The sequence below is a fragment of the Nanorana parkeri genome, unplaced genomic scaffold (genome assembly GCF_000935625.1).
Source record: "Nanorana parkeri isolate BGI_ZX_2015 unplaced genomic scaffold, ASM93562v1 scaffold351, whole genome shotgun sequence".
Taxonomy (NCBI): domain Eukaryota; kingdom Metazoa; phylum Chordata; class Amphibia; order Anura; family Dicroglossidae; genus Nanorana; species Nanorana parkeri.
Window position 1 is genome coordinate 357,769 of NW_017306619.1, and position 5,246 is coordinate 363,014.

The window sequence follows — 5,246 nt, forward strand, 5'->3', positions numbered from 1 at the left end:
CCTCCTCGTGTGGGGGGTCCCGGCCCTGATTTAGGGGGGGGGGGGGCACCTCTTAGGATCTCCATGCCCCCTACCAGAGTCACCGCGGACCTGGCGGGCAACTGAAGTAGAGGCGAGCTCCCCCGCTGAAGTCCCATATAAGCTTTTATAAGATTAAAGTCATTTTCATTGTTTGTAAATCCGCAGCTTTTAATAAAATGATCCCAGCAATTAAGGCACTTCCTGCTATGGGGAGACAACGCTCTGTCCTTGTTCAGGCACTTCCTGCTATGGGGAGACAACGCTCTGTCCTTGTTCAGGCACTTCCTGCTATGGGGAGACAACGCTCTGTCCTTGTTCAGGCACTTCCTGCTATGGGGAGACAACGCTCTGTCCTTGTTCAGGCACTTCCTGCTATGGGGAGACAACGCTCTGTCCTTGTTCAGGCACTTCCTCTTATGGGGTGACTATGCTCTCCTTGTTCATTCACTTCCTCTTATGGGGTGACAATGCTCTGTCCTTGTTCATTCACTTCCTCTTATGGGGTGACAATGCTCACCTGCTATGGGGAGACAACGCTCTGTCCTTGTTCAGGCACTTCCTGCTATGGGGAGACAACGCTCTGTCCTTGTTCAGGCACTTCCTGCTATGGGGAGACAACGCTCTGTCCTTGTTCAGGCACTTCCTCTTATGGGGTGACTATGCTCTCCTTGTTCATTCACTTCCTCTTATGGGGTGACAATGCTCTGTCCTTGTTCATTCACTTCCTCTTATGGGGTGACAATGCTGTGTCCTTGCGCTGTCACTTCCTGTTTTGATGTGACAATGCTCTGTGCTTGTTCAGGCACTTCCTGTTATGAGGTGACAATGCTTTGCCCTTGTTCAGTCACTTCCTCCTATGGGGGTGACAATGCTCTGTCCTTGTTCAGGCACTTCCTGTTATAGGGTGACAATGCTCTGCCCCTGTCTCCCCAACTGTGCTCCTGCGTTGTCACCCTGTCACATGGGCTTCTGATTATTATATAGGATTTATTGTATATAGCACCAGTCCCGAGTCCGGGTGACACCCCGCCGAGACGTCATGGCGCATGCGCGGCGATCTTATTGATCTCTGCCGGTGGCCATCTTGGTGATGGATGCCGGCAGAGAGAGGAGGAGACAGTCACCCGGCAGGATAAGGTATGCCCCCTCCTCTCTCTTGACACTGGCGGGCTCTGGGTCCATGACCGAGTGCCCGACTTTTCCGTGGGGGGGGGGAGAGGAAATGCTTCCTCCTGCCTGCGGGAGACTGATGACATCATCTCAGCTTAGACAAAGTCAGTGACTGGAGCTCGGGGACGGCTTTTTGTTGAAACTTTATTTAAAATTGATGCAGACGCTGTATGTGGGAAAGTAATAGAAACATATTGGAGGAGACTGTGACTGGAAGGCCATTGAAGATCAGCAGATTCATATCCTGGAATATAGATTTGGAAGGTGAAAACACATAACAAACATATGGAAAGATTCACCACGTTGGGTGAATGTGCACGGAACTAGGAATGTGTAGCCTGGTGAACCTGCGCATGTGTACAATGATGGGACAGCTCAGGAGATCCCTTGGCCTCCGTCAGTCATCAATCTTCTGAAACATTCGTCCTGATCCCGCGCTTCCCGCAGACGTGGAGTCCCTCTCTCTGTACTCGTACCGGCCGCTCCTCCCCCATGGTTCCCGTTTTATGGCGGACAAGTTCAGACACCGGCTCGCCATTAAATTCTAGGAGAAGGAGTTTCCGGCTGATGCCAGGAATGTTCCCGGGAAGGAATGAGACGGTTCCTGTGCAGTACATATATATGTGTATATAAAAGACGCGGCGCGGCCGTCACGGATACATCGCGCACCATCCAGCCATAGTTTGTGTCCTCCCGTTACCCTAAGGAGAACTATGGGGAAAAGACTTAACCCCATAGTTCTCCTTTAAAGGGGACATGCGCTAAGAATAAAAACGTCTGCCGCCGCTGCTGACCGATCTTTCACCACTTCAGTTCCCGGGGACGATCTTCTCTTATAACTCCTCGAGTCCCGGAGCGCTGCCGCCATTTCTCTGTTTCGTATTTTGGATCTTTTAGACTTTGTAGTCTTCCCTCGCACACGGCGTCATCCTTAGGACAGAGAGGACTTCACTTTCATATCAGATTTGGATACACAGTTTTTTTTCTGGGTTTTAATCAGATCGTTAAAAATGAAATAATTAAAGGAGAACTATGGGGTCAGTGTTTTTTCCCCATAGTTCTACTAAGGGTCACGGGAGGACATAAACTAGCGTCCTCCCGTCACCCTAGGCTCAGTATATAGGGAGCTACAGCTCGCGGTATACTGAGACGCCGCAGCCGGGACGGATCCCGACATTACTGTCTGGATGCGCCCAGCTGCGTGATTGACACGGAGAGGGGGGGGATCCCTGCAGGGAGCTGTGAGTGACAGTCACGGCTCTCTACACGGATAGATCGAGATTGTATCAGGTTCTGGGTTCAGATATAGGAGAATCTTTACAGACATGGTGGCAATCATTTTTGGGGTGTACACCCTAAATCTGATGACACCAGAAGTGGCTTGGTGAAGCTACGTAAGGTCTTCAACTTGGGAAGATGTCTACTCGAATATGACTGACTACCAGGCCCGGATTCCCCACAAGGCCACCGAGGACTGGCCTCGGGGCGGCAGGGCGCAGAGGGGCGGCAGCGGTGTCCTTGTGGGGAAGTTGCCCTCTCTACATTCAGTCCTGCTTTGCACAAGCCGAGCTAAATGTAGAATGAGGAAAGCCGATTGTTCGTTTACATGTGAACTCAGAGATCACATGTACACAGTGTGCAGCCTCCTCCCCTCCCCCCTGCACTTACCTCTCTCCTCTGGTTCCGTCCTCCGCCGCCGAGTCTCTCCTCACTGCAGTGATCAGAGCGGCCGGGTTAAAAGTAACCCTGCCGCTCCGTGTAGACAGTGAGGGGGGAGAGCCGTGCTGTGCTGTGCCGTGCTGTGCTGTGCTGTGCTGTGCTCTTCCTCTCTCACCTGTCACAGGAGTTCCAGCACAGTGCTGTGCTAGAACTCCTGTATTGGAGGTGACAGGGTCAATAAAGAGAACCTGTCACCTCCAATTGCTATCACACAGGGGATTGTTTTTTTCTGTGTGATAGCAATAAAGTTAGGTGCAAAAAAAAATTAATTGATAAAGAATTTTTTTTTGAATAAATAAAAAAAAATAATATGAAATAATAAAAAAAAGGGGGGGGGTTCCAGTTGTCCAGCCATCCTACCCAGATCGCTGACATCACTGGTTGCCGGGAGTCGGTGGAACGCCATGCCGAGCTTCCCGTTAGGCTCCCTGACAACCGATGAAGTCAGTGAGCTGGGTGGGAAGCCAAACAAAGTGTCACAGGTTGCCAAGAGCTGCCGTCCCCCAATGAGATGCCGCCTGAGGTGGCCACCTCAGTCTCCCTTATTATAGGGACGGCCCAGTGTGGCCCCTGGGTACTGGTTTTGTGGCCCTTTACAGAACCCCGGCACTCAGTGTGAAAGCATTTAGAAATTATAATGACAGTGATCCCTATCAGCCCCGTGACTGTCTCATATGGTATGTCTTCAGTCTCCGAGCACCCCTGTGTCTGCAGCCTCTGCTCATCTCCTCTAGTGTGCCTGAAGTCTCCGACAGTCTCCTGTAATATACTGATCATTAGCTGTGGCCCTTTAGAGCTGTCTGGGACCACAGTCGGGGCCCCTCGTGTTTTGTCAGCCGACAATTACCGGTGCAGGGTCATATTTTCACTAATATGCTTCAAGTAGCGATGTGTAGCCACTAGGGGGAGCCCCATGGGGGTTTCCCTGCTGTCCATCCCGGGGGGACTGCTGACATCGGCGCGCAGAGGTTTGCAGTGGGCGGAGCCAGAGGCATCCATAATGATGTGTGGGTACACAGGGAGCACAGCATGCATGTGACCAGTCGCCATCTTTGAGCAGGAAGAGGGATCTCCCGTCCCCGGCTCTGCGTTGTTACAGTTTATATCAGTGAAAGATAAAGAAAGAAATGCCGATAGCGTGTGCGCGGCGTTCGCACGGGCGGCGTGACCTCTGACCCCGCAGCCTGGATTCCCATCAGACCGGTTCCTCCTGTTATGTGTTCAATCCCAAATCATCAACTGAGCCGAGCTGCTCCTATAAATCGCCCGAATCCCTCTTCTTATTACCTCTCCGCAAATCAGAGGGAGAGACAAGACTGCATTGCACAATGAGATCCTGACATGTTTCAGGCACCGGGGATAGAGGAGGAGGTGCTCATGCAAAGGGGGGGAGGGGGAGTATATGGGGGGTCTCAGCTACCTCAGCCTAAACAGAGCTCATAAATCATCACCCCCCCTAATACAACTCATGACTCTGGAGGTCATACCTCTGTACCCGAAGAGAGCTCATACCTCATACTACGAATCAGGGGCGTAACTAGGAATCATAGGGGCCCATAGCAACATTTAGTATGGGGCCCCGTGATTGCTAGTTATGCTTCTTGCAGAGCCCACCTGATATACCAAACAGCCCACCTGAGAGTGACCCTGCAGAGCCCACCATAGACTCTCTATGGTGGGCTCTGCGAGGTCTCAGGTGGGCTGCACACCTCTTACCTGTCAGCGCTGTCCGCCTCCGTGGTCACCGGGCCCCGCCTCCCCCTCCGTGCCCCCCCTCCTCTTCTATCGACGGGCCCCGCCTCCTCTTACATCACTGGCCCCACCTGCTCTTAGGTCGCTGGCCAGTGATGTAAGAGGAGGCGGGGTTGCGCTTAGGCGGGCCCCGCCTCCTCCTTCACTGCGAACCTCCTTCCGCAGCCGCTGCCGAGCTGTGTCAGTGACAGCCAGCACCCTGATATGCCATAGCGACCCAGGCGGCCCACACGGCATCAGAGGGATGCCTGGTCTGGGGCCTCCCTGTGCCCGGGCCCCATAGTGGGCCGCCTGAGTCGCTATGGCGATTATTACGCAACTGCTACGAATAGAGCTCATACCTCATACAATGAAGAGAGCTCATACCTCATACAATGAATAGAGATCATACCTCATACAATGAAGAGAGCTCATACCTCATACTACGAATAGAGCTCATACCTCATACAATGAATAGAGCTCATAGCTCATACAATGAATAGAGCTCATACCTCATACAATGAATAGAGCTCATACCTCATACAATGAATAGAGCTCATACCTCATACAATGAATAGAGATCATACCTCAAACAATGATGAGAC

The 5,246-nt window shown here is 52.1% G+C and overlaps 1 protein-coding gene across 1 annotated transcript in view; it reads right to left on the minus strand.

The window, feature by feature from the left end:
- The window catches only part of WNT3A (Wnt family member 3A), an 83,851-nt gene that overhangs the window by 9,267 nt on the left and 69,338 nt on the right, over positions 1 to 5,246 (minus strand). The gene's annotated exons all lie outside the window — the stretch shown is intronic.